This window comes from Engystomops pustulosus, chromosome 11 (genome assembly GCF_040894005.1).
Source record: "Engystomops pustulosus chromosome 11, aEngPut4.maternal, whole genome shotgun sequence".
NCBI lineage: Eukaryota > Metazoa > Chordata > Amphibia > Anura > Leptodactylidae > Engystomops > Engystomops pustulosus.
This window is the reverse complement of record NC_092421.1, coordinates 11,051,185-11,070,204: the sequence shown is the minus strand read 5'-3', so window position 1 is coordinate 11,070,204 and position 19,020 is coordinate 11,051,185. Positions and strand designations below refer to the sequence as shown.

Here is a 19,020-nt window from a genome sequence, read left to right as displayed (position 1 = left end):
TGGTTCTATCATCACCATAGACGGGGGGCATCCTCTACACCTAGAGGAGAGGAGGTTCTACCATCACCATAGACAGGGGGCATCCTCTACACCTAGAGGAGAGGAGGTTCTACCATCACCATAGACAGGGGGCATCCTCTACACCTAGAGGAGAGGAGGTTCTACCATCACCATAGACAGGGGGCATCCTCTACACCTAGAGGAGAGGAGGTTCTACCATCACCATAGACAGGAGGCATCCTCTACACCTAGAGGAGAGGCGATTCTACCATTAACATAGACAGGGGGCATCCTCTACACCTGGAGGAGAGGAGTTTCTACCATCACCATAGACAGGATGCATCCTCTACACCGAGAGGAGAGGCGATTCTACCATTAACATAGACAGGGGGAATCCTCTACACCTAGAGGAGAGGCGATTCTACCATTAACATAGACAGGGGGCATCCTCTACACCTGGAGGAGAGGAGGTTCTACCATCACCATAGACAGGGGGCATCCTCTACACCTAGAGGAGAGGAGGCTCTACCATCACCATAGCCAGGGGGCATCATCTACACCTAGAGGAGAGGAGGTTCTACCATCTCCATAGACAGGGGGCATCCTCTACACCTAGAGGAGAGGAGGTTCTACCATCACCATAGACAGGGGGCATCATCTACACCTAAAGGAGAGGAGGTTCTACCATCACCATAGACAGGGGGCATCCTCTACACCTAGAGGAGAGGAGATTCTACCATCACCATAGACAGGGGGCATCCTCTACACCTAGAGGAGAGGAGGTTCTACCATCACCATAGACAGGGGGCATCCTCTACACCTAAAGGAGAGGAGGTTCTACCATCACCATAGACAGGGGGCATCCTCTACACCTAGAGGAGAGGAGATTCTACCATCACCATAGACAGGGAGCATCCTCTACACCTAGAGGAGAGGAGGTTCTACCATCACCATAGACAGGGGGCATCCTCTACACCTAGAGGAGAGGAGATTCTACCATCACCATAGACAGGGGGCATCCTCTACACCTAGAGGAGAGGAGGTTCTACCATCACCATAGACAGGGGGAATCCTCTACACCTAGAGGAGAGGAGGTTCTACCATCACCATAGACAGGGGACATCCTCTACACCTAGAGGAGAGGAGGTTCTACCATCACCATAGACAGGGGGCATCCTCTACACCTAGAGGAGAGGAGGTTCTACCATCACCATAGACAGGAGGCATCCTCTATGCCTAGAGGAGAGGAGGTTCTACCATCACCATAGACAGGGGGCATCCTCTACACCTAGAGGAGAGGAGGTTCTACCATCACCATAGACGGGGGACATCCTCTACACCTAGAGGAGAGGAGATTCTACCATCACCATAGACAGGGGACATCCTCTACACCTAGAGGAGAGGAGGTTCTACCATCACCATAGACAGGGGGCATCCTCTACACCTAGAGGAGAGGAGGTTCTACCATCACCATAGACAGGGGGCATCCTCTACACCTAGAGGAGAGGAGGTTCTACCATCACCATAGACAGGGGGCATCCTCTACACCTAGAGGAGAGGAGGTTCTACCATCACCATAGACAGGGGACATCCTCTACACCTAGAGGAGAGGAGGTTCTACCATCACCATAGACAGGGGGCATCCTCTACACCTAGAGGAGAGGCGGTTTTATCATCACCATAGACAGGGGACATCCTCTACACCTAGAGGAGAGGAGGTTCTACCATCACCATAGACAGGGGGCATCCTCTACACCTAGAGGAGAGGAGGTTCTACCATCACCATAGACAGGGGACATCCTCTACACCTAGAGGAGAGGAGGTTCTACCATCACCATAGACAGGGGGCATCCTCTACACCTAGAGGAGAGGAGGTACTACCATCACCATAGACAGGGGGCATCCTCTACACCTAGAGGAGAGGAGGTTCTACCATCACCATAGACAGGGGGCATCCTCTACACCTAGAGGAGAGGAGGTTCTACCATCACCATAGACAGGGGGCATCCTCTACACCTAGAGGAGAGGAGGTTCTACCATCACCATAGACAGGGGACATCCTCTACACCTAGAGGAGAGGAGGTTCTACCATCACCATAGACAGGGGGCATCCTCTACACCTAGAGGAGAGGAGGTTCTACCATCACCATAGACAGGGGACATCCTCTACACCTAGAGGAGAGGAGGTTCTACCATCACCATAGACAGGGGACATCCTCTACACCTAGAGGAGAGGAGGTTCTACCATCACCATAGACAGGGAGCATCCTCTACACCTAGAGGAGAGGAGGTTCTACCATCACCATAGACAGGGGCCATCCTCTACACCTAGAGGAGAGGAGGTTCTACCATCACCATAGACAGGGGGCATCCTCTACACCTAGAGGAGAGGAGGTTCTACCATCACCATAGACAGGGTACATCCTCTACACCTAGAGGAGAGGAGGTTCTACCATCGCCATAGACAGGGGGCATCCTCTACACCTAGAGGAGAGGAGGTTCTACCATCACCATAGACAGGGGGCATCCTCTACACCTAGAGGAGAGGAGGTTCTACCATCACCATAGACAGGGGACATCCTCTACACCTAGAGGAGAGGAGGTTCTACCATCATCATAGACAGGGGGCATCCTCTACACCTAGAGGAGAGGAGGTTCTACCATCACCATAGACAGGGGGCATCCTCTACACCTAGAGGAGAGGAGGTTCTACCATCACCATAGACAGGGGGCATCCTCTACACCTAGAGGAGAGGAGGTTCTACCATCACCATAGACAGGGGGCATCCTCTACACCTAGAGGAGAGGAGGTTCTACCATCACCATAGACAGGAGGCATCCTCTACACCTAGAGGAGAGGAGGTTCTACCATCACCATAGACAGGGGGCATCCTCTACACCTAGAGGAGAGGAGGTTCTACCATCACCATAGACAGGGGACATCCTCTACACCTAGAGGAGAGGAGGTTCTACCATCACCATAGACAGGGGGCATCCTCTACACCTAGAGGAGAGGCGGTTTTATCATCACCATAGACAGGGGACATCCTCTACACCTAGAGGAGAGGAGGTTCTACCATCACCATAGACAGGGGGCATCCTCTACACCTAGAGGAGAGGAGGTTCTACCATCACCATAGACAGGGGACATCCTCTACACCTAGAGGAGAGGAGGTTCTACCATCACCATAGACAGGGGGCATCCTCTACACCTAGAGGAGAGGAGGTTCTACCATCACCATAGACAGGGGGCATCCTCTACACCTAGAGGAGAGGAGGTTCTACCATCACCATAGACAGGGGACATCCTCTACACCTAGAGGAGAGGAGGTACTACCATCACCATAGACAGGGGGCATCCTCTACACCTAGAGGAGAGGAGGTTCTACCATCACCATAGACAGGGGGCATCCTCTACACCTAGAGGAGAGGAGGTTCTACCATCACCATAGACAGGGGGCATCCTCTACACCTAGAGGAGAGGAGGTTCTACCATCACCATAGACAGGAGGCATCCTCTACACCTAGAGGAGAGGAGGTTCTACCATCACCATAGACAGGGGAATCCTCTACTCCTAGAGGAGAGGAGGTTCTACCATCACCATAGACAGGAGGCATCCTCTACACCTAGAGGAGAGGAGGTTCTACCATCACCATAGACAGGGGGCATCCTCTACACCTAGAGGAGAGGAGGTTCTACCATCACCATAGACAGGAGGCATCCTCTACACCTAGAGGAGAGGAGGTTCTACCATCACCATAGACAGGGGGCATCCTCTACACCTAGAGGAGAGGAGGTTCTACCATCACCATAGACAGGGAGCATCCTCTACACCTAGAGGAGAGGAGGTTCTACCATCACCATAGACAGGGGCCATCCTCTACACCTAGAGGAGAGGAGGTTCTACCATCATCATAGACAGGAGGCATCCTCTACACCTAGAGGAGAGGAGGTTCTACCATCACCATAGACAGGGGGCATCCTCTACACCTAGAGGAGAGGAGGTTCTACCATCACCATAGACAGGGGACATCCTCTACACCTAGAGGAGAGGAGGTTCTACCATCATCATAGACAGGGGGCATCCTCTACACCTAGAGGAGAGGAGGTTCTACCATCACCATAGACAGGGGGCATCCTCTACACCTAGAGGAGAGGAGGTTCTACCATCACCATAGACAGGGGGCATCCTCTACACCTAGAGGAGAGGAGGTTCTACCATCACCATAGACAGGGGGCATCCTCTACACCTAGAGGAGAGGAGGTTCTACCATCACCATAGACAGGAGGCATCCTCTACACCTAGAGGAGAGGAGGTTCTACCATCACCATAGACAGGGGGCATCCTCTACACCTAGAGGAGAGGAGGTTCTACCATCACCATAGACAGGAGGCATCCTCTACACCTAGAGGAGAGGAGGTTCTACCATCACTATAGACAGGGGGCATCCTCTACACCTAGAGGAGAGGCGGTTCTATCATCACCATGGACAGGGGGCATCCTCTACACCTAGAGGAGAGGAGGCTCCACCATCACCATAGACAGGGGGCATCCACTACACCTAGAGGAGAGGAGGTTCTACCATCACCATAGACAGGGGACATCCTCTGCGCCTAGAGGAGAGGAGGTACTACCATCACCATAGACAGGGGTCATCCTCTACACCTAGAGGAGAGGAGGTTCTACCATCGCCATAGACAGGGGGCATCCTCTACACCTAGAGGAGAGGAGGTTCTACCATCACCATAGACAGGGGTCATCCTCTACACCTAGAGGAGAGGAGGTTCTACCATCACCATAGACAGGGGGCATCCTCTACACCTAGAGGAGAGAAGGTTCTACCATCACCATAGACAGGAGGCATCCTCTACACCTAGAGGAGAGAAGGTTCTACCATCACCATAGACAGGGGGCATCCTCTACACCTAGAGGAGAGGAGGTTCTACCATCACCATAGACAGGAGGCATCCTCTACACCTAGAGAAGAGGAGGTTCTACCATCACCATAGACAGGGGGCATCCTCTACACCTAGAGGAGAGGAGGTTCTACCATCACCATAGACGGGGACATCCTCTACACCTAGAAGAGAGGAGGTTCTACCATCACCATAGACAGGGGGCATCCTCTACACCTAGAGGAGAGGAGGTTCTACCATCACCATAGACAGGGGGCATCCTCTACACCTAGAAGAGAGGAGGTTCTACCATTACCATAGACAGGGGGCATCCTCCACACCTAGAGGAGAGGCGGTTCTACCATCACCATAGACAGGAGGCATCCTCTACACCGAGAGGAGAGGAGGTTCTACCATCACCATAGACAGGGGTCATCCTCCACACCTAGAGGAGAGGAGGTTCTACCATCACCATAGACAGGGGGGCATCCTCTACACCTAGAGGAGAGGAGGTTCTACCATCACCATAGACAGGGGACATCCTCTACACCTAGAGGAGAGGAGGTTCTACCATCACCATAGACAGGGGACATCCTCTGCGCCTAGAGGAGAGGAGGTTCTACCATCACCATAGACAGGGGTCATCCTCCACACCTAGAGGAGAGGAGGTTCTACCATCACCATAGACAGGGGGGCATCCTCTGCGCCTAGAGGAGAGGAGGTACTACCATCACCATAGACAGGGGTCATCCTCTACACCTAGAGGAGAGGAGGTTCTACCATCACCATAGACAGGGGGCATCCTCTACACCTAGAGGAGAGGAGGTTCTACCATCACCATAGACAGGGAGATCCTCTACACCTAGAGAAGAGGAGGTTCTACCATCACCATAGACAGGAGGCATCCTCTACACCGAGAGGAGAGGAGGTTCTACCATCACCATAGACAGGGGTCATCCTCCACACCTAGAGGAGAGGAGGTTCTACCATCACCATAGACAGGGGGGCATCCTCTACACCTAGAGGAGAGGAGGTTCTACCATCACCATAGACAGGGGGCATCCTCTACACCTAGAGGAGAGGAGGCTCTACCATCACCATAGACAGGGGGCATCCTCCACACCTAGAGGAGAGGAGGTTCTACCATCACCATAGACAGGGGGCATCCTCTACACCTAGAGGAGAGGAGGTTCTACCATCACCATAGACAGGGGGCATCCTCTACACCTAGAGGAGAGGAGGTTCTACCATCACCATAGACAGGGGGCATCCTCTACACCTAGAGGAGAGGAGGTTCTACCATCACCATAGACAGGAGGCATCCTCCACACCTAGAGGAGAGGAGGTTCTACCATCACCATAGACAGGGGGGCATCCTCTACACCTAGAGGAGAGGAGGTTCTACCATCACCATAGACAGGGGGCATCCTCTACACCTAGAGGAGAGGAGGTTCTACCATGACCATAGACAGGGGCATCCTCTACACCTAGAGGAGAGGAGGTTCTACCATCACCATAGACAGGGGGCATCCTCTACACCTAGAGGAGAGGAGGTTCTACCATCACCATAGACAGGGGGCATCCTCTACACCTAGAGGAGAGGAGGTTCTATCATCACCATAGACAGGGGGCATCCTCTACACCTAGAGGAGAGGAGGTTCTACCATGACCATAGACAGGGGCATCCTCTACACCTAGAGGAGAGGAGGTTCTATCATCACCATAGACAGGGGACATCCTCTACACCTAGAGGAGAGGAGGTTCTACCATCACCATAGACAGGGGACATCCTCTACACCTAGAGGAGAGGAGGTTCTATCATCACCATAGAGAGGGGGCATCCACTACACCTAGAGGAGATGAGGTTCTACCATCACCATAGACAGGGGGCATCCTCTACACCTAGAGGAGAGGAGGTTCTACCATCACCATAGACAGGGGGCATCCTCTACACCTAGAGAAGAGGAGGTTCTACCATCACCATAGACAGGGGCATCCTCTACACCTAGAGGAGAGGAGGTTCTACCATCACCATAGACAGGAGGCATCCTCTACACCTAGAGGAGAGGAGGTTCTACCATCACCATAGACAGGGGACATCCTCTACACCTAGAGGAGAGGAGGCTCTACCATCACCATAGACAGGGGGCATCCTCTACACCTAGAGGAGAGGAGGTTCTACCATCACCATAGACAGGAGGCATCTCTACACCTAGAGGAGAGGAGGCTCTACCACCACCATAGACAGGGGACATCCTCTACACCTAGAAGAGAGGAGGTTCTACCATCACCATAGACAGGGGACATCCTCTACACCTAGAAGAGAGGAGGTTCTACCATCACCATAGACAGGGGACATCCTCTACACCTAGAAGAGAGGAGGTTCTACCATCACCATAGACAGGGGGCATCCTCTACACCTAGAAGAGAGGAGGTTCTACCATCACCATAGACAGGGGACATCCTCTACACCTAGAGGAGAGGAGGTTCTACCATCACCATAGACAGGGGACATCCTCTACACCTAGAGGAGATGAGGTTCTACCATCACCATAGACAGGAGGCATCCTCTACACCTAGAAGAGAGGAGGTTCTACCATCACCATAGACAGGGGACATCCTCTACACCTAGAGGAGAGGAGGCTCTACCATCACCATAGACAGGAGGCATCCTCTACACCTAGAAGAGAGGAGGTTCTACCATCACCATAGACAGGGGACATCCTCTACACCTAGAGGAGAGGAGGCTCTACCATCACCATAGACAGGGGGCATCCTCTACACCTAGAGGAGAGGAGGTTCTACCATCACCATAGACAGGAGGCATCCTCTACACCTAGAGGAGAGGAGATTCTACCATCACCATAGACAGGGGCATCCTCTACACCTAGAAGAGAGGAGGTTCTACCATCACCATAGACAGGGGACATCCTCTACACCTAGAGGAGAGGAGGCTCTACCATCACCATAGACAGGGGGCATCCTCTACACCTAGAGGAGAGGAGGTTCTACCATCACCATAGACAGGAGGCATCTCTACACCTAGAGGAGAGGAGGTTCTACCATCACCATAGAAAGGGGGCATCCTCTACACCTAGAGGAGAGGAGGTTCTACCATCACCATAGACAGGGGACATCCTCTACACCTAGAGGAGAGGAGGTTCTACCATCACCATAGACAGGGGGCATCCTCTACACCTAGAGGAGAGGAGGTTCTACCATCACCATAGACAGGGGGCATCCTCTACACCTAGAGGAGAGGAGGTTCTACCATCACCATAGACAGGGGGCATCCTCTACACCTAGAGGAGAGGAGATTCTACCATCACCATAGACAGGGGGCATCCTCTACACCTAGAGGAGAGGAGGTTCTACCATCACCATAGACAGGGAGCATCCTCTACACCTAGAGGAGAGGAGGTTCTACCATCACCATAGACAGGGGGCATCCTCTACACCTAGAGGAGAGGAGGTCCTATCATCACCATAGACAGGGGACATCCTCTACACCTAGAGGAGAGGAGGTCCTACCATCACCATAGACAGGGGGCATCCTCTACACCTAGAAGAGAGGAGGTTCTACCATCACCATAGACAGGGGACATCCTCTACACCTAGAGGAGAGGAGGCTCTACCATCACCATAGACAGGGGGCATCCTCTACACCTAGAGGAGAGGAGGTTCTACCATCACCATAGACGGGGGGCATCCTCTACACCTAGAGGAGAGGAGGTTCTACCATCACCATAGACGGGGGGCATCCTCTACACCTAGAGGAGAGGAGGTTCTACCATCACCATAGACAGGGGGTATCCTCTACACCTAGAGGAGAGGAGGTTCTACCATCACCATAGACAGGAGGCATCCTCTACACCTAGAGGAGAGGAGGTTCTACCATCACCATAGACAGGAGGCATCCTCTACACCTAGAGGAGAGGAGGTTCTACCATCACCATAGACAGGAGGCATCCTCTACACCTAGAGGAAAGGAGGTTCTACCATCACCATAGACAGGGGGCATCCTCTACACCTAGAGGAGAGGTGGTTCTACCATCACCATAGACAGGAGGCATCCTCTACACCTAGAGGAGAGAAGGTTCTACCATCACCATAGACAGGGGACATCCTCTACACCTAGAGGAGAGGAGGTTCTACCATCACCATAGACAGGGGGCATCCTCTACACCTAGAGGAGAGAAGGTTTTACCATCACCATAGACAGGAGGCATCCTCTACACCTAGAGGAGAGGAGGTTCTACCATCACCATAGACAGGAGGCATCCTCTACACCTAGAGGAGAGGAGGTTCTACCATCACCATAGACAGGAGGCATCCTCTACACCTAGAGGAAAGGAGGTTCTACCATCACCATAGACAGGGGGCATCCTCTACACCTAGAGGAGAGGTGGTTCTACCATCACCATAGACAGGAGGCATCCTCTACACCTAGAGGAGAGAAGGTTCTACCATCACCATAGACAGGGGACATCCTCTACACCTAGAGGAGAGGAGGTTCTACCATCACCATAGACAGGGGGCATCCTCTACACCTAGAGGAGAGAAGGTTTTACCATCACCATAGACAGGAGGCATCCTCTACACCTAGAGGAGAGGAGGTTCTACCATCACCATAGACAGGAGGCATCCTCTACACCTAGAGGAGAGGAGGTTCTACCATCACCATAGACAGGAGGCATCCTCTACACCTAGAGGAGAGAAGGTTCTACCATCACCATAGACAGGGGACATCCTCTACACCTAGAGGAGAGGAGGTTCTACCATCACCATAGACAGGGGGCATCCTCTACACCTAGTGGAGAGGAGGTTCTACCATCACCATAGACAGGGGGCATCCTCTACACCTAGAAGAGAGGAGGTTCTACCATCACCATAGACAGGGGACATCCTCTACACCTAGAGGAGAGGAGGTTCTACCATCACCATAGACAGGGGACATCCTCTACACCTAGAGGAGAGGAGGTTCTATCATCACCATAGAGAGGGGGCATCCACTACACCTAGAGGAGAGGAGGTTCTACCATCACCATAGACAGGGGGCATCCTCTACACCTAGAGGAGAGGAGGTTCTACCATCACCATAGACAGGGGGCATCCTCTACACCTAGAGAAGGTTCTTTCATCACCATAGACAGGGGGCATCCTCTACACCTAGAGAAGGTTCTATCATCACCATAGACAGGGGACATCCTCTACACCTAGAGGAGAGGAGGTTCTACCATCACCATAGACAGGGGACATCCTCTACACCTAAGGGAGAGGAGGTTCTACCATCACCATAGACAGGAGGCATCCTCTACACCTAGAGGAGAGGAGATTCTACCATCACCATAGACAGGGGGCATCCTCTACACCTAGAGGAGAGGAGGTTCTACCATCACCATAGACAGGGGGCATCCTCTACACCTAGAGGAGAGGAGGTTCTACTATCACCATAGACAGGGGGCATCCTCTACACCTAGAGGAGAGGAGGTTCTACCATCACCATAGACAGGGGGCATCCTCTACACCTAGAGGAGAGGAGGTTCTACCATCACCATAGACGGGGGACATCCTCTACACCTAGAGGAGAGGAGGTTCTACCATCATCATAGACAGGGGGCATCCTCTACACCTAGAGGAGAGGGGGTTCTACCATCATCATAGACAGGGGGCATCCTCTACACCTAGAGGAGAGGAGGTTCTACCATCACCATAGACAGGGGGTATCCTCTACACCTAGAGGAGAGGAGGTTCTACCATCACCATAGACAGGGGACATCCTCTACACCTAGAGGAGAGGAGGTTCTACCATCACCATAGACAGGGGACATCCTCTACACCTAGAGGAGAGGAGGTTCTACCATCACCATAGACGGGGGACATCCTCTACACCTAGAGGAGAGGAGGTTCTACCATCACCATAGACGGGGGACATCCTCTACACCTAGAGGACAGGAGGTTCTACCATCACCATAGACGGGGGACATCCTCTACACCTAGAGGAGAGGAGGTTCTACCATCACCATAGACAGGGGACATCCTCTACACCTAGAGGAGAGGAGGTTCTACCATCACCATAGACAGGGGACATCCTCTACACCTAGAGGAGAGGAGGTTCTACCATCACCATAGACAGGGGGCATCCTCTACACCTAGAGGAGAGGAGGTTCTACCATCACCATAGACAGGGGACATCCTCTACACCTAAGGGAGAGGAGGTTCTACCATCACCATAGACAGGGGCATCCTCTACACCTAGAGGAGAGGAGGTTCTACCATCACCATAGACAGGAGGCATCCTCTACACCTAGAGGAGAGGAGGTTCTACCATCACCATAGACAGGGGCATCCTCTACACCTAGAGGAGAGGAGGTTCTACCATCACCATAGACAGGGGGCATCCTCTACACCTAGAGGAGAGGAGGTTCTACCATCACCATAGACAGGGGACATCCTCTACACCTAGAGGAGAGGGGGTTCTACCATCACCATAGACAGGGGGCATCCTCTACACCTAAGGGAGAGGAGGTTCTACCATCACCATAGACAGGGGGCATCCTCTACACCTAGAGGAGAGGCTGTTCTATCATCACCATAGACAGGGGCATCCTCTACACCTAGAGGAGAGGAGGTTCTACCATCACCATAGACAGGGGACATCCTCTACACCTAGAGGAGAGGAGGTTCTACCATCACCATAGACGGGGGACATCCTCTACACCTAGAGGAGAGGAGGTTCTACCATCACCATAGACGGGGGACATCCTCTACACCTAGAGGAGAGGAGGTTCTACTATCACCATAGACAGAGGGCATCCTCTACACCTAGAGGAGAGGAGGTGCTACCATCACTATAGACAGGGGGCATCCTCTACACCTAGAGGAGAGGAGGTTCTACCATCACCATAGACAGGGGGCATCCTCTACACCTAGAGGAGAGGAGGTTCTACTATCACCATAGACAGAGGGCATCCTCTACACCTAGAGGAGAGGAGGTGCTACCATCACTATAGACAGGGGGCATCCTCTACACCTAGAGGAGAGGAGGTTCTACCATCACCATAGACAGGGGGCATCCTCTACACCTAGAGGAGAGGAGGTTCTACCATCACCATAGACAGGGGGCATCCTCTACACCTAGAGGAGAGGAGGTTCTACCATCACCATAGACAGGGGACATCCTCTACACCTAGAGGAGAGGAGGTTCTACCATCACCATAGACAGGGGGCATCCTCTACACCTAGAGGAGAGGAGGTTCTACCATCACCATAGACAGGGGGCATCCTCTACACCTAGAGGAGAGGAGGTTCTACCATCACCATAGACAGGGGGCATCCTCTACACCTAGAGGAGAGGAGGTGCTACCATCACCATAGACAGGGGGCATCCTCTACACCTAGAGGAGAGGAGGTTCTACCATCACCATAGACGGGGGGTATCCTCTACACCTAGAGGAGAGGAGGTTCTACCATCACCATAGACAGGGGGCATCCTCTACACCTAGAGGAGAGGAGGTTCTACCATCACCATAGACAGGGGACATCCTCTACACCTAGAGGAGAGGAGGTTCTACCATCACCATAGACAGAGGGCATCCTCTACACCTAGAGGAGAGGAGGTGCTACCATCACCATAGACAGGGGGCATCCTCTACACCTAGAGGAGAGGGGGTTCTACTATCACCATAGACAGAGGGCATCCTCTACACCTAGAGGAGAGGAGGTTCTACCATCACCATAGACAGGGGGCATCCTCTACACCTAGAGGAGAGGGGGTTCTACCATCACCATAGACAGGGGGCATCCTCTACACCTAGAGGAGAGGTGGTTCTACCATCACCATAGACAGGGGACATCCTCTACACCTAGAGGAGAGGAGGTTCTACCATCACCATAGACAGGGAGCATCCTCTACACCTAGAGGAGAGGAGGTTCTACCATCACCATAGACAGGGGCCATCCTCTACACCTAGAGGAGAGGAGGTTCTACCATCACCATAGACAGGAGGCATCCTCTACACCTAGAGAAGAGGAGGTTCTACCATCACCATAGACAGGGGCATCCTCTACACCTAGAGGAGAGGAGCATCTACCATCACTATAGACAGGGGGCATCCTCTACACCTAGAGGAGAGGAGGTTCTACCATCACCATAGACAGGGGGCATCCTCTACACCTAGAGGAGAGGAGGTTCTACCATCACCATAGACAGGGGCATCCTCTACACCTAGAGGAGAGGAGGTTCTACCATCACCATAGACAGGGGGCATCCTCTACACCTAGAGGAGAGGAGGTTCTACCATCACCATAGACAGGGGGCATCCTCTACACCTAGAGGAGAGGAGGTTCTACCATCACCATAGACAGGGGGCATCCTCTACACCTAGAGGAGGATCTACCATCACCATAGACAGGGGGCATCCTCTACACCTAGAGGAGAGGAGGATCTACCATCACCATAGACAGGGGCATCCTCTACACCTAGAGAAGAGGAGGTTCTACCATCACCATAGACAGGGGGCATCCTCTACACCTAGAGGAGAGGAGGTTCTACCATCACCATAGACAGGGGGCATCCTCTACACCTAGAGGAGAGGACGTTCTACCATCACCATAGACAGGGGGCATCCTCTACACCTAGAGAAGAGGAGGTTCTACCATCACCATAGACAGGGGGCATCCTCTACACCTAGAGGAGAGGACGTTCTACTATCACCATAGACAGGGGGCATCCTCTACACCTAGAGGAGTGGACGTTCTACCATCACCATAGACAGGGGGCATCCTCTACACCTAGAGGAGAGGACGTTCTACCATCACCATAGACAGGGGGCATCCTCTACACCTAGAGGAGAGGACGTTCTACCATCACCATAGACAGGGGGCATCCTCTACACCTAGAGGAGAGGAGGTTCTACCATCACCATAGACGGGGGGTATCCTCTACACCTAGAGGAGAGGAGGTTCTACCATCACCATAGACAGGAGGCATCTCTACACCTAGAGGAGAGGAGGTTCTACCATCACCATAGACAGGGGGCATCCTCTACACCTAGAGGAGAGGAGGTTCTACCATCACCATAGACAGGAGACATCCTCTACACCTAGAGGAGAGGAGGTTCTACCATCACCATAGACAGGAGACATCCTCTACACCTAGAGGAGAGGAGGTTCTACCATCACCATAGACAGAGGGCATCCTCTACACCTAGAGGAGAGGAGGTGCTACCATCACCATAGACAGGGGGCATCCTCTACACCTAGAGGAGAGGAGGTTCTACCATCACCATAGACAGGGGGCATCCTCTACACCTAGAGGAGAGGGGGTTCTACCATCACCATAGACAGAGGGCATCCTCTACACCTAGAGGAGAGGAGGTTCTACCACCACCATAGACAGGGGGCATCCTCTACACCTAGAGGAGAGGAGGTTCTACCATCACCATAGACGGGGAGCATCCTCTACACCTAGAGGAGAGGAGGTTCTACCATCACCATAGACAGGGGGCATCCTCTACACCTAGAGGAGAGGCGGTTATGCCATCACCATAGACAGGGGGCATCCTCTACACCTAGATGAGAGGACGTTCTACCATCACCATAGACAGGGGGCATCCGCTACACCTAGAGGAGAGGAGGTTCTACCATCACCATAGACAGGGGGCATCCTCTACACCTAGAGGAGAGGAGGTTCTACCATCACCATAGACAGGGGGCATCCTCTACACCTAGAGGAGAGGAGGTTCTACCATCACCATAGACAGGAGGCATCCTCTACACCTAGAGGAGAGGAGGTTCTACTATCACCATAGACAGGGGGCATCCTCTACACCTAGATGAGAGGACGTTCTACCATCACCATAGACAGGGGGCATCCGCTACACCTAGAGGAGAGGAGGTTCTACCATCACCATAGACAGGGGGCATCCTCTACACCTAGAGGAGAGGAGGTTCTACCATCACCATAGACAGGGGGCATCCTCTACACCTAGAGGAGAGGAGGTTCTACCATCACCATAGACAGGGGGCATCCTCTACACCTAGAGGAGAGGAGGTTCTACTATCACCATAGACAGGGAGCATCCTCTACACCTAGAGGAGAGGAGGTTCTACCATCACCATAGACAGGGGGCATCCTCTACACCTAGAGGAGAGGAGGATCTACCATCACCATAGACAGGGGCATCCTCTACACCTAGAGAAGAGGAGGTTCTACCATCACCATAGACAGGGGGCATCCTCTACACCTAGAGGAGAGGAGGTTCTACCATCACCATAGACAGGGGGCATCCTCTACACCTAGAGGAGAGGACGTTCTACTATCACCATAGACAGGGGGCATCCTCTACACCTAGAGGAGAGGACGTTCTACCATCACCATAGACAGGGGGCATCCTCTACACCTAGAGAAGAGGAGGTTCTACCATCACCATAGACAGGGGGCATCCTCTACACCTAGAGGAGAGGACGTTCTACTATCACCATAGACAGGGGGCATCCTCTACACCTAGAGGAGTGGACGTTCTACCATCACCATAGACAGGGGGCATCCTCTACACCTAGAGGAGTGGACGTTCTACCATCACCATAGACAGGGGGCATCCTCTACACCTAGAGGAGAGGACGTTCTACCATCACCATAGACAGGGTGCTTCCTCTACACCTAGAGGAGAGGAGGTTCTACCATCACCATAGACGGGGGGTATCCTCTACACCTAGAGGAGAGGAGGTTCTACCATCACCATAGACAGGAGGCATCCCCTACACCTAGAGGAGAGGGGGTTCTACCATCACCATAGACAGGGGGCATCCTCTACACCTAGAGGAGAGTAGGTTCTACCATCACCATAGACAGGGGGCATCCTCTACACCTAGAGGAGAGGAGGTTCTACCATCACCATAGACAGGGGGCATCCTCTACACCTAGAGGAGAGGAGGTTCTACCATCACCATAGACAGGGGGCATCCTCTACACCTAGAGGAGAGGAGGTTCTACCATCACCATAGACAGGGGGCATCCTCTACACCTAGAGGAGAGGAGGTTCTACCATCACCATAGACAGGGGACATCCTCTACACCTAGAGGAGAGGAGGTTCTACCATCACCATAGACAGGGGGCATCCTCTACACCTAGAGGAGAGGAGTTTCTACCATCACCATAGACAGGGAGCATCCTCTACACCTAGAGGAAAGGAGGTTCTACCATCACCATAGACAGGGGCCATCCTCTACAACTAGAGGAGAGGAGGTTCTACCATCAACATAGACAGGAGACATCCTCTACACCTAGAGAAGAGGAGGTTCTACCATCACCATAGACAGGGGCATCCTCTACACCTAGAGGAGAGGAGGTTCTACCATCACCATAGACAGGGGCATCCTCTACACCTAGAGGAGAGGAGGTTCTACCATCACCATAGACAAGGGGCATCCTCTACACCTAGAGGAGAGGAGGTTCTACCATCACCATAGACAGGGGGCATCCTCTACACCTAGAGGAGAGGAGGCTCTACCATCACCATAGACAGGGGGCATCCTCTACACCTAGAGGAGAGGAGGTTCTACCATCACCATAGACAGGGGGCATCCGCTACACCTAGAGGAGAGGAGGTTCTACCATCACCATAGACAGGAGGCATCCTCTACACCTAGAGGAGAGGAGGTTCTACCATCACCATAGACAGGGGGCATCCTCTACACCTAGAGGAGAGGAGGTTCTACCATCACCATAGACAGGGGACATCCTCTACACCTAGAGGAGAGGGGGTTCTACCATCACCATAGACAGGGGCAATCCTCTACACCTAGAGGAGAGGAGGTTCTACCATCACCATAGACAGGGGGCATCCTCTACACCTAGAGGAGAGGGGGTTCTACCATCACCATAGACAGGGGCAATCCTCTACACCTAGAGGAGAGGAGGTTCTACCATCACCATAGACAGGGGGCATCCTCTACACCTAGAGGAGAGGAGGTTCTACCATCACCAAAGACAGGGAGCATCCTCTACACCTAGAGGAGATGAGGTTCTACCATCACCATAGACAGGAGGCATCCTCTACACCTAGAGGAGAGGAGGTTCTACCATCACCATAGACAGGAGGCATCCTCTACACCTAGAGGAGAGGAGGTTCTACCATCACCATAGACAGGGGCATCCTCTACACCTAGAGGAGAGGAGGTTCTACCATCACCATAGACAAGGGGCATCCTCTACACCTAGAGGAGGTTCTACCATCACCATAGACAGGGGGCATCCTCTACACCTAGAGGAGAGGAGGTTCTACCATCACCATAGACAGGAGGCATCCTCTACACCTAGAGGAGAGGAGGTTCTACCATCACCATAGACAGGAGGCATCCTCTACACCTAGAGGAGAGGAGGTTATACCATCACCATAGACAGGGAACATCCTCTACACCTAGAGGAGAGGAGGTTCTACCATCACCATAGACAGGGGGAATCCTCTACACCTAGAGGAGAGGAGGTTCTGCCATCACCATAGACAGGGGGCATCCTCTACACCTAGAGGAGAGGAGGTTCTACCATCACCATAGACAGGAGGCATCCTCTACACCTAGAGGAGGTTCTACCATCACCATAGACAGGGGGCATCCTCTACACCTAGAGGAGAGGAGGTTCTACCATCACCATAGACAGGAGGCATCCTCTACACCTAGAGGAGAGGAGGTTCTACCATCACCATAGACAGGGGACATCCTCTACACCTGGAGGAGAGGAGGTTCTACCATCACCATAGACAGGGGACATCCTCTACACCTAGAGGAGAGGAGGTTCTACCATCACCATAGACAGGGGGAATCCTCTACACCTAGAGGAGAGGAGGTTCTGCCATCACCATAGACAGGGGGCATCCTCTACACCTAGAGGAGAGGAGGTTCTGCCATCACCATAGACAGGAGGCATCCTCTACACCTAGAGGAGAGGAGGTTCTACCATCACCACAGACAGGGGGAATCCTCTACACCTAGAGGAGAGGAGGTTCTGCCATCACCATAGACAGGGGACATCCTCTACACCTAGAGGAGAGGAGGTTCTACCATCACCATAGACAGGGGGCATCCTCTACACCTAGAGGAGAGGAGGTTCTACCATCACCATAGACAGGGGGCATCCTCTACACCTAGAGGAGAGGAGGTTCTACCATCACCATAGACAGGGGCATCCTCTACACCTAGAGGAGAGGAGATTCTACCATCACCATAGACAGGGGGCATCCTCTACACCTAGAGGACAGGAGCTTCTACCATCACCATAGACAGGGGGATCCTCTACACCTAGAGGAGAGGAGGATCTACCATCACCATAGACATGGGGCATCCTCTACACCTAGAGGAGAGGCGGTTCTACCATCACCATAGACAGGGGGCATCCTCTACACCTAGAGGAGAGGAGGTTCTACCATCACCATAGACAGGGGGCATCCTCTACACCTAGAGGAGAGGAGGTTCTACCATCACCATAGACAGGAGGCATCCTCTACACCTAGAGGAGAGGGGGTTCTACCATCACCATAGACAGGGGGCATCCTCTACACCTAGAGGAGAGGAGGTTCTACCATCACCATAGACAGGGGACATCCTCTACACCTAGAGGAGAGGAGGTTCTATCATCACCATAGACAGGGGACATCCTCTACACCTAGAGGAGAGGAGGTTCTAACATCACTGTAGACAGGGGACATCCTCTACACCTAGAGGAGAGGAGGTTCTACCATAACCATAGACAGGGGCATCCTCTACACCTAGAGGAGAGGAGGTTCTACCATCACCATAGACAGGGGGCATCCTGTACACCTAGAGGAGAGGAGGTTCTACCATCACCATAGACAGGGGGCATCCTCTACACCTAGAGGAGAGGAGGTTCTACCATCACCATAGACAGGGGGCATCCTCTACACCTAGAGGAGAGGAGGTTCTACCATCACCATAGACAGGAGGCATCCTCTACACCTAGAGGAGAGGAGGTTCTACCATCACCATAGACAGGAGGCATCCTCTACACCTAGAGGAGAGGAGGTTCTACCATCACCATAGACAGGGGGCATCCTCTACACCTAGAGGAGAGGAGGTTCTACCATCACCATAGACAGGGGGCATC

General features: G+C 52.8%; 1 protein-coding gene across 4 annotated transcripts in view; it reads right to left on the bottom strand.

The window, feature by feature from the left end:
• Positions 1-19,020, bottom strand: part of LOC140106096 (uncharacterized) — a 30,661-nt gene that overhangs the window by 4,338 nt on the left and 7,303 nt on the right. The window lies entirely within an intron of this gene.